Here is a 12,063-nt window from a genome sequence, read left to right as displayed (position 1 = left end):
GCTGGCCTTCCTGTCAGAGAGACTTCACAAGAGAATGTATTCTGGCCACATATTGCTTTAAATATATCTCACTTATCTCCACCTCCCTGCCAGGTTCGGTGTTAGCAGGATAGGGAATCCCAAACATTATTTCAAAGGGAGACAGCTGAATGTCTCCCCTTGGTTTTGCTCTTATTCTTGCTAAAGCTAATGGTAGAAGTCGTGTCCACGGCATCTTAGTTTCTAACACCAATTTCAAAATATGCTTTTTAATGTTCCCATTCATTCTTTCCACTCTACCAGAACTCTGAGGATGCCAAGGGGTATGCAAGTCCCATTGAATCCCCAGGGCAATCATGACACCTTGAAGGACCTTTCCTGTAAAAGGAGTGCCTCTGAATCTATTGCCTCTACCAACCCATATCTTGGAATTAATTGTTCTAAGAACACCTTAATTACAGATCCAGTTGTTGCTGAGGCAGTTGGAAATGCCTCGGGCCATCCTGTCAACTGACATACTATTACCAGAAGATACTTAATTCTTCTCATGAAAAAGACATCTTTTCTGGTAATGGCTGGGCTACCGGTAGGAGAGGGAGGATCTTAGATACTTCTGGTAGGAGTGCTGCTATTTGAGCTTCCTCATCAGCAAATCAATTGCCTACCTCCTGCTCTGAGTGTCCCATCTGATGTCCCCTGATATGAATTGAGACCTTTTTGGGGAGGTTCACCACCTCCAGCAGGCGAGCAATCAGATCCTTATGCACCAATGCCTTTCCTCAGCAAATTAATAAACCTCTTTCTTCCCACAGCTTTCCAAACATATGTGCCACCCCATATGAATATTTAGAATCTGTAAAGATATTCAATAGCTTGCCTTGGTATAATTCACAGGCTCTTATTAGAGAATACAATTCTGCGGTTTGGGCTGACCAGGTAGACAGCAGCTTTCCTCCTTCTAGCAGCTCCCTCCCCTTAATGATAGCATATCCTGTGGCCTGTTTCCCTTCTATTACTCTTGAAGATCCATCAATAAACACATTGTCCCCATCTGGCCAAGGAATCTCTCTCAAATCTTCCCTAGGTGGAGTCTGGAGATCCGCCACCCTCCGTGCTTCTCCCTTGGAGCCAGTCAGGCAAGAAGCTGGGTTAAACCCTCCCCCGCTTCTTAATTTTAAATCTCTTCATCCATTCAGAAGCCCCTTCAGGTAGCAAGACCCTGACCAGGTATGGGACCTTGACAATATGGGATCCCCCTGTGGTCAGTTTTCGGACCTCAGTTACCATTAGGGCCATAGCTGCGCAATTCTGCAGACAATAAGGCCACCCCTTAGCCACTGGGTCTAACATTTTAGAAAAATAAGCTATTTGTATTCGCATGCCTCCATGCTTTTGCACTAAAATTCCCTTGCCATGGCTCTGTTTGACATCCACATATAATTCAAATTCTTTCTCTGTGTCAGGAAGAGCTAAAGCCGAAGACTTGGTCAATTTATCTTCTAATTTTCTAAAGCTCTGTTCTCCTTCTCATGTCCATACCACAACGTTGGGGCTGTTTTGGGTTAAACCTCCAGCCAAAATATGCCCCAAATATATATATAATATACATATATATTTTTCCCTGACACCCTAAACCCTTTTTGGGCCAAGAAATTGAGTAACTTCACAGCAGTTTCCTTCACCACCCTCTCTTGTTCCCCTGATAGGGGCAAATCATACTGCAATAACCTGGCTCCTGGGGGTGGGATAAATTCCTTCAGTATTTTCTGCAAGGCTTGTCCAAATAGGACCGGTGCCTTGGTGCATCCTTGCAGGAGGACTGTCCATGTCAATTGCTGTTTTATCATTTCTCCTGGAACTGTCCACACTTCTGAGTTCACTATCAGACACTTTGCACAAAGTTACAGTAGTGCTAACTTCTTTACCATCCCCCACAATATCAATTGACATTCCCAATCCAGCCATCAACTCCAACCCCTCAGATTGCCTCTCTCTTTTGTTAAATAGATTCCTCTACATGTTGCCCTTAGAATGTGTGTCAATATGGTTTTCTCAATGAGACCCTTCTCAGTATCACTGAGATACTGGCACAAAACCTGACAAAGACTAGGATCGTCTTCCAACCCTACAGGGGGCCACCTAAATCCCCCTGGTAACTTATATTCTGGCTAATCAAAACAACAATATTTTATCATTAGTTCCTTGGTTATTTCTGGGGGAATGCACAAGTTATCCCCATATAGTCCCTTGGGGAGACTTTTGAGGGTTTGGGATAAGTCAAGGTCATCATTCCTTTTCCCAGCATCCTCTTCTGCCTTGCCTCTGCTGCCCTCCCTGGATGTCCATATCGGGGTCATCACCCCTTCTGTTCCCCACTGTCCCACAGTACTCACCAGTGAGATTTCAATGGTCCTTTCCGTCAGACCTAGTCCTTTCCGTCAGACTATAGGGCCACCCGGAGGTCCTTTCCGTCGGACCTAGTCCTTTCTGTCAGACCTAGTCCCTTCCGTCAGACCCCTTGAGGACCCCCTCTCAGTCCTACCTGCGGATCCCCCTGATCCGCTTCTCGTCTGTCTCCGGACAGTCTCGGGAACCCAATCAGTCATCCAGTGCAGGCTGCCATCGAAGGGAGTCAATCACCAAAAGCTTTGGTGAGGCGTGCCGTCAACTCCAATCGCCGTCCGCCGTTCCCGGAAGGTGGAAGGATCCCGAACGAGCCCCTAGTTGTGCGGAAAAATCTCGCCGTCAAGAACTGAATGTCCAAAAAGGAGACAGAGGAGTCCTAAAACTTTATTCAAATAAAGGGAGAGTCCACCGGGCATATCCCTGTGGGGTCTCTCAAATTGTTGGGGGACGCAGCCCCCCTTTTATCCTAATTTCCCGACCGAGGGATGCCCTCTCCTTTTCCCCATTGGCCAAGGCACTCAGAAGTTACAGCCTTCCCGGCCCGCCTACACCCAACTCCTGCCTCCCGCCATCTGTTCTCACCTGAGCTCACCGACTCCTTTGTCCCCCTTGCTGAAGAATGTGGGGGAATTGCCCTATTTCCCTCCTTTGTAAAGGCCCCCATCTCCTTGCAGATGGCTCTTTTTGTCCCACTAGGCTCATGGCTCCACTCGGTCTCCCCTCCCTTTGTCCTGCTCTTCAGCCAAACTGTGGAGAAATCCCCTTATTGATGAATACAGAAACTTGAGCATTCCGCTCACAATGCGGCTGCTTCTTTCTCTACCTCTGCACTGATCCCAGTCCTGCCTTTGCACACTTCAGAGGGGAAAATACACTCAGAAAATACCCAGGGAATTAATTTAGGCTGCCCTTTCTCTGAAGGGAAGATTTCTCATGCCTTCCATGCAGTAACCAGGCTGTCAGCTCCTGAACAAGAGATTCACAAGGAAGTAGCTGTGTTAGTAGACCCATAGGAAAAAAGCCTCTTATTTTGCACTCAAAGCCACCCATGGTGCAGGCAAATCTCAAAGGTGCTGAGCACACATCAGTGCAGCACAGCCACCATCAGTAGCACTGAAGCATCAATTTTGTTTTTTAATTTGTGAAAGGTTAAAAAAAGTTTAAAAAGTCTTGTTCACTGGGTTTGGCAGTTGCTAGATGGTGAAGAAAAACACTTAAAAAAAAAAAAAAAAAAACTATAAAAACCCTGGGCCTCTCCAAAGGTTTTGGCATGACAGAAGCTGGGACAGAGGTGGCACACAAGGGAGGACTGTGCCAGGCACCCCCCATACCTGCTCCCTTCCCAGAAACTTAAAAATAAATCAAATCACCCTACCACCTCCTGCACCCTCTGGATCATCCAAATGCCTAGAGCAGATGTTTCAGCAAGTTATCCGCAACAATGCTCAAATTGGAAAACAGTAATTATATTCCAGCTGCATTTAGTTCACATAGCAATTACTTTAATCCACAAAATGCTGTCATAGTTAATTGGGGCTTATTATGATGTTAGCTTAAGAAAACTAAGAGTCTACTCCTGAATAAGGGGAAAAAATAAAATACCTTTTTTTTTTTTTTTTCTGTGTAGGCTTTAAAGGGAAATCAGCATTACAATTGCATTCCTGGACTCCTCAAAAAGCTGGAATGACTGGATACCAAAACATGAAGTCCTGCAGAAAGGCTTCTCAAGCTCCAGAAATGTGTGTTATTCGTTATTTTAGCTAGGGACAGCCAAAATACATATTAGGCCTTAACAGTTATGAATTGGTGATGATATTTTGCATCTTTCTAACAATTATTCAGTTTACAATTACTATTACAGAAAAATATATTTACACATCTACACTGCCAAAGCAGCATTTAAAATTGTTTATAGAGGGCCAATTATTAAGACATATTTTAAGAATCATAGAATGCTTAGGGTTGGAAGGGACCTCTAGAGATCATCTAGTCCAACCCCCCTGCACACGCAGGGACACCTAGAGCACGTGGCACAGGACTGCATCCAAGCGGGTTTTGAAGATCTCCAGAGAAGGAGACTCCACAACATCTCTGGGCAGCCTGTTCCAGGGCTCTGTCACCCTCACTGTTAAGAAATTTTTCCTTAAGTTCCTATGGAATTTTTGGTGTTTCAGTTTCCGGCCATTTCCTCTAGTCCTATCAGTGGCCACCAGTGAAAAGAGACCATCACCATCCTCTGCACTCCCTCCCTTGAGGTATTTATAGACACTGATTAGATCCCCTCTCAGCCTTCTCTTCTCCAGGCTGAACAGGCCCAGCTCCCTCAGCCTCTCCTCATAGGGCAGATGTTCCAGGCCCCTGATCATCCTTGTGGCCCTGCGCTGGACTCTCTCCAGCAGCTCCACATCCCTCTTGTACTGTGGAGCCCAGAACTGGACACAATACTCCAGATGCGGCCTCACCAGGGCTGAGTAGAGGGGCAGGATCACCTCCCTCGACCTGCTGGAGACACTCTTCTTAACGCACCCCAGGATCCCATTGGCCTTCTTGGCCACGAGGGCACACTGCTGCCTCATGGTCAACTTATCATCCACCATGACACCCAGGTGTTTCTCTGCAGAGCTGCTCTCCAGAAGGTCAGTCCCCAGCCTGTACTGGTGTCTGGGGTTATTCCTCCCCAGGTGCAGGACCTTGCACTTGGCCTTGTTGAATTGCATGAGGTTTTTCACTGCCCAGTTGTCCAATCTGTCCAGGTCCCTCTGGATGGCAGCACAGCCCTCTGGGGTATCGGCTACTCCTCCCAGTTTCGTGTCATCAGCAAACTTGCTGAGGGAGCACTCTGTGCCTTCATCCAGGTCATTGATGAATAAATTGAACAGGACTGGACCAAGGACTGACCCCTGGGGGACACTGCTAGCTACAGGCCTCCAACTAGACTCGGCACCGCTGATCACCACTCTCTGGGCCCTGCCATCCAGCCAGTTCCTAATCCACCTCACTGTCCACTCATCTATCCCACACTTCTGGAGCTTGCCCAGGAGGATGTTGTGAGGGACGGTGTCAAAAGCCTTGGTGAAGTCGAGATAGATGACATCCACCGCTCTCCCCTCGTCTATCCAGCCGGTCATTTCATCATAGAAGGCTATCAGGTTAGTCAGGCAAGATTTCCCCTTGGTGAATCCATGCTGACTACTCTTGAGCACCTTCTTGTCCTCCATGTGCCCGGAGACAACGGCCAGCATGAGCCGTTCCATCACTTTTCCGGGGATGGAGGTGAGGCTGACTGGCCTGTAGTTGCCTGGGTCCTCCTTCTTGCCTTTTTTGAAGACTGGCGTGACATTGGCCTTCTTCCAGTCTTCCAGCACCTCCCCCGTTCTCCAGGATCTTTCAAAGATGATGGAGAGCGGCTTAGCTATGGCATCTGCCAGCTCCCGCAGCACTCTGGGGTGCATCCCATCAGGGCCCATGGATTTGTGGGTATCGAGGTTCCTTAGGTGCTCTCTGACCCAATCTTCCTCTACCCAGGGCAAGTCTTCCTCTCCACCTGCTTCTTCTCTTGTCCCTAGGGCCTGGGGCTCTAAAGGGCTGCCCTTGGTAAACACCGAAGCAAAGAAGGCATTCAGCAACTCTGCTTTTTCTGTGTTATTTGTAACCAAGGTGCCCATCCCGTCCGCCAGCGGACCCACGTTTTCCCTGATTTTCCTTTTGCTGTTAATGTATTTGAAGAAATTTTGTTATTTTTAACATCCCTTGCCAGCTTGCCTTCCAGACGTGCCTTAGCTTTCCTTGTCGCATCTCTGCACTCCCTGACTACGTTCCTGTATTTCTCCCAGGGGGCCTGTCCTTTTTTCCACATTCTGTATACCGCTGCCTTCTGCTTGAGCATTGCCACAAGCTCCCGGCTCATCCACGCAGGTCGCCTGCCCCCTCTGCCTGCCTTCCTACACACAGGGATGCACTGTTGCTGGACATGGAGGAAGTGCCGCTTGAAAACTAACCAGCTCTCTTGGGCTCCCTTGCCTTCTAGAGCACCAGCCCATGGGATTCTACCGAGGAGGTCTCTGAAGAGGCCAAAGTTGGCCCTCCTGAAGCCCATGGTTGCAAGGCTACTTACAGCCCTGCCACCTCCTCGTTGAATCCTGAACTCCACCAACTCATGGTCACTGCAGCCGAGGCTACCCCCCACCTTCACATCTCCTACTAGGCCCTCCCTATTTGATAGCACGAGGTCCAGTAGCCCACCTCTCCTCGTCGGCTTCTCCACAACCTGCGTCAAAAAGAAGCAGTCATTAAAGTATTAGTGCTGCTTATTTAGGGAGATCTCAGCCCCTACAAACTGCTATCTCTCTGTGAGGCCACAAACTAGATTTTATACCTCTCCGACTTCTTTGATTGTCTGACTTCAGAGCTAATACTTGTCAGACAAAATTAACTCAAGATTTTTAATATTTTAATACTTGATTAATTTTAACATTTATTATTTTAATATTTCAATTTTAATCATGAAATTTCACCAATAATATAGTCTAAATATGGCTCCAAGACTGTTGAATTTGGCAACTCTATTGTAAGACATGCAGTGGGAGAGTAATTACCCCTCAGCATCCCAACCTGAGCAGATGCATCCCAGCAAGGAGCTAACCTGCTTGATAATACCAGGTAAACCAAAAAAAAAAAAAAAAAAAAAAAAAGTGTTGTATGAGGGCGCTCTCAGCCTCAGGAGGTACCACTCAAAAAACTCTTCAGCAAAGTCAGAGGTAGTAAACTGCAACTCCCGATTTTCATGGGGTAATTCCCATAAATAGTGAAGACAATTTTTCACCACTTATAGGTAAAGACTATAAAAGCATCAAATAAGTTCCAGTTTCATCAGTTCCATGCACGTGCTGGTCACACAAAGGGCTGAGAAAAGCACTGTTTACAAGCCATGTAGTCAGATGTCCATAATCCACACTCCTCTGAAATCAAAATCAACCAACGTTTCTACAGCATTGGCTCTCCTGCTTACAGGTTACCCTTGTCCTTCTAGGGCAACCCTTTGGCAGAATCCATGCCCTCATAAAAAGTATATTAAAGCTTCAAAATCCCCACACAAAGGTTTGTATGTATATTTAAAAACAGATGTACTGGAAAAAAAAGAGATTAAATCTGGTTTCCACACCCACAGCTTTATAAAACCAGGGACAGATCCTGCACTGCAAGGAAATAGTGTCCCAGTGCATTCAAGCTGTACCTATTGTTTTTAACATATTCAGTAGATTACTGCTGTTATGATAATAGGCTGCTTCATTGCAAGTGCGGCAGCATAAACCACACATACTCATATAGTAACAGGAAAGACTGAGAGCAGAACCAAGCTATTCAGATGTTGCTCTAAACACCTAATTTATGGTCTGCTATTTTGAACAGCGATAGCAGAGTTCCTCAAGAAGGCAGCTGCTGCCCTTCAGTGGGAGCTGCTGATATAGCACTGGGACATAACATTTTTGTTTATCCTAGCAAAATATTAAAGGAAAACCAAGTCATCCCTCTCCAAAAACTGCAGATAAAAAATTGCTTACAAAAATACTCTGTGGTAAGGAAAGCCCCCAGGGCACAAGGCCAGGGACAACAGCTGTTTCTGGGCTTCACGCTGCATGTTCATGCACAGATAGCAGCCCCTGGGCAGCGAGCCAGGATACCCCAGTCTCACCAGGGACAGACACTCAGAACTGAGTTACACTTAAACAGTTTCCTTGCTGCACACTCACCCAACATCTGTACAGGAAAACCTGAGCTAAAGCAAACATTTGCAGACTGCACATTTCAGGTTGCTCATTCATTTAATTATGGAATAAAGATAGTATTTCTGCCAAAAAGAAATTCAGCCAGATAGAAGGAGGAGGGGGCTGAACAGCATGCAGGAAAAGGGTGTCAACACTGCTGAACAAAAAGAAATCCTGAGAGAGAGAATTTTAGAGCCTATTTTAAGTCTATTTCGGAGACTTTAAAAAGGTTTCAAAAGTTTTAAGGAAGTTACTCTAACTTAAAACATTTTTTTTAAGCATGTAATTGAAGCCTTCCACCAGATCCCCATTCCCAAAGGACTCACAGCAGGCAAAGGGAAAGCCTGAGCATAAGCAGGTTCTCCCTGATGACCTTTCTCAGCTCCTGTTGGGCTACCCAAACTCACCCACCCTAGCAAAGGTTAGGGGGCTGTCCAGCACCCTGTTAATAAGAGGACAAGGCCTGACAGATCCCAGAACAAACTTATTTGCTTAACCTCCAGCACTACCAGGAAAATCCCATACCACAGCCCCTTTGCCTCTGCTTTCTCCTGTATCCCCAATATTGCTGTAGAACAGGCACAAAGGACCAAATAGGCCAGTTCCACACTTACCAAAGTGTTTCAGAGAAAATTGCTTGTCCAACCAGAGAGCAGAAATCACAGCACATGCTGTAGGAACAATAACCAGATTGCTCAAACACCCCTCATACTCAGAAGCCTCACAGAAAAAAACTTTCATATCAGCCTTTCAGCAAGAACTTACCTCTCCACCATGCAACACAGCCCTAGATCACCAGCTGAAGGGAAGTAGAGAAAGTACTTCTGCAATTAACCTGCTCAGGCTGTTCTCATCTTCCCCAAATTACATCCTCCTGCCTTCCTGGGCTTGGGCTCAGCTGGGGCTAATCTCAGCGCAGAGCTTTGCATTCAGAGCAAGAGTAATTGCTCAAGAGGCATGATTTTATGGGATCAAGGTGTAGTCATGCACTAGGCTGAGCAGGCAAAGACAGGGTTCAGTGCTGTTACAGCTATTTTGGTAATGCTTATAACTCAAGTACCAATGCAGAGTGGGACCTCAACTTCTGTTCCCTATTGCCTTTCATCTATCCCTTTGGACAGATAAAACTACAGGTACCCCAGGGGCAGTTTGTTATGGGCAGAGATGCTCCAACTGCAAGGCACCCAGCTTTGCCCTGCTTTTGCAAATCACATAATCACTGGGAGTGCACTGGAAGAAAGGTAAAACCTATAAATCACATTGCAAAGAGGATTCTTCCCTTGGGGAAGACCGGAAGAAAGACAACCATTAATCCTGTAGCACATGTCATAGTGCCTTTGCCACTGCAGTGTCATGAGCACTGCATAGACCTGAGCCATCTGTGGGCCAAAGACTTTGGGAGCCAGGGCTTGCGGATCCAGGATGTTTAGGAGGTTCGGGAGCCTCAATTCCTGACTTCCGGACCTGGAGGGCCTGTGTGCAATTCTGCCTTGTAGCCGCATGTGTCAGTGAAAGACCAGCTCTTCTGGGTTTTCTGGAGTAAAAAAGCACAGTTTATAATAGAGCTACTGACATTTAGCATGACTAACCTCCAGGGCTTTAGGGCCATCACCTAGAAAGCACATTAAGAGAGACTTCAAAAGGCAGAGTTTCTGGCAAGCTCAGAAATGCACTGTGCAAGGATGCTCAGAGCAGCAGAGCCGCCTCGTGCCCAGCTCTGAACTGTCCTTTTATGCGGTGCACGCCAGCTACTCCACCTCTTTCCATGCCCTGGGCCAGACACCTCTGCTTTCCTCCCTGCAGCCCCTCCATGTGCTGTGCTCCCTTCCCCTGCCCCTGGCCCAGGGCCTCCTTCCGCACCAGCAGCTTCTGCCTTGTTCCTGCCAGGCCTCCCTCCATGGGATGTGGGGAGCCTCCACGAACGCGCCCCTGTAGAGGTGTCCGTGTGCAGCCCTATCCGTGTACAGCCATATCCGTGTGTAGTCATCTCTGTGCGCAGCCGAGGCCATGCCACCCCCCCCACACTGCCCACCATGCCATGCCGTGCTGGCCTAGCCACACAGACAAGTGTCTTTTGGCTTGTCACTTGCCTTAGTGGGCGCAAACAGCTGCATGACGCACCTGGTCTTGAGGCGGCGTGAGTGCCATGCTCATCACTGCCTTCCCACCGGGAAACGTCTCTGACCAAGAGCACCCCATGGTGCTCAGTCACCCTCCCCTGTCGTGCCATGGCCTGGAGCCAAGCAGGGAAACAGCTGCTCCCCAGTACGGGGTGCTGTGCCATGGGGCCAGGCTGGAGCCACCCAAAACCCACACCGAGGGCCAAAGGGGACAGGACTGGCACCAGCAGCGTGGCGTGGAGGAGGAGGTCGTTTACTAAAGCCAGCAGATGACGAGGAAAGTGCTGTTGGAAACAGTAGGGCACCGTGTCTGGTTTTCCTCCGCACAGACCTGGAGCTTTCCTAGCCCTACGCACGTCTAGACACTGGTGCGGGGCACACTGGTTACAGCGCAGGTCATGCGCCCGCAGGTCACATGCGGTGAGGGGGCGGCGGGCAGGAGGCTGCACGTTCTCAGGCTGGAGGGTGCTGGGCCCCAGGAGGGCTGTACTGGGCACCCACAGGATGGGGACAGGGGCCCTGCCTGCGCGCTTGGCCACCGGTCCACCTGGGGGCACCAGGAGCAACAGGCCCAGAGTGGGTGGCAGGTGCCTTGGCTTCCCACCTGTGAGGGGTATTTTGTGCGCCTGTCAGCCGCTAAGTGCTTAAGTGCACTTTAAACAAAAATTATAGCTTTCCTCATGGCATCAAGGCTGGGAAAAATGGCTCCAAAAATTAGAAGAAATGTGTCAGTGGTGGCACCATGTAAGTGCCTGATGCTGGCAGGTCACACCTGCGAACTCTGTAAAAACAACCATCAAGGAAAAATATTAGAATGCCTTTCCCATAGCTGTCAGGCAAGCAGAAAATGATGAGTCTTTTCTTTTAACCATTGAGGCAATCTTCCTAAAGGTCTGAAAAAGGGGCTCACAGCCTGGAGCTCACTGTTTCTTTCTGAGCAAAACACAAATAATCCATGCGTGCCTCGGCTTTCCAGCCTTGCCGAGGAGGGCACAGATCCTTGCTCATCCTCACAAATGCTTAGTGAAATCCAGACCCATCAGCATCCACCAAAAGATACTGCTGATACCAATAAAAGTTGGATTTCATGTACTCCCTAATCTCTGATGAGATACTATAAAGAGCTGGTAGGCACTGATTGCTATAATAAATATACCTAATCTGGATAGAGATTTTGCATGTAACCAAACAACCATTATCCCGCAGCTAATGTGACAAGTACTTGATGAAATAAAATCATTTTTCTCCAACAAAAGCTTCCCTGATGCCAAACCAGGATGTGCACACAGGGTACAAATATAAAATCACTGTGGTGCCAAGCAGGAAAGCTGGCTTGTCCCCAGTGAAGGGCGCCTGAGAGGAATTGGAGCATCGGGGACCTGCACCCTGAGTTAGACCCACTGGTGGGGACAGCCCTAGAAGCTGAAGGGCAGGAGCTAAAAAAGGGACCTGCTGGGAGCCCAGGGCAATGTTGGGAACCAGAGAGTCCAAGAGAGAGAAAAACAAATCCACCCACCAGACTGGTTAATTTGACAGGGGTGTGTTTGTTGATTATGGACATTAACTGATAGCTTCTAATTAGTTATTAAAATGGTATAGCAAAATCAAAATCCAGTTCTCTAACTTATGTCTACACTTTCTGTTTTAGTAGTATTAATGAGGACAGTTGATTTTTTTTTTCTGGTAGCTGACAAGACACATTTGGGGACAGAAATAGATGTATTCTGCATTTGGTGTAAGTGATGGTGTGGCCTCATTATTGCAGTGTCTAAGTGACTATACACCGTTATTTA

This window comes from Tinamus guttatus, unplaced genomic scaffold (genome assembly GCF_059628265.1).
Source record: "Tinamus guttatus ecotype Peru unplaced genomic scaffold, ASM5962826v1 Tinamus_guttatus_pri_ptg001135l, whole genome shotgun sequence".
Classification (NCBI taxonomy): domain Eukaryota; kingdom Metazoa; phylum Chordata; class Aves; order Tinamiformes; family Tinamidae; genus Tinamus; species Tinamus guttatus.
The sequence above is the reverse complement of the archived record's forward strand: the minus strand, read 5'-3'. Positions refer to the sequence as shown.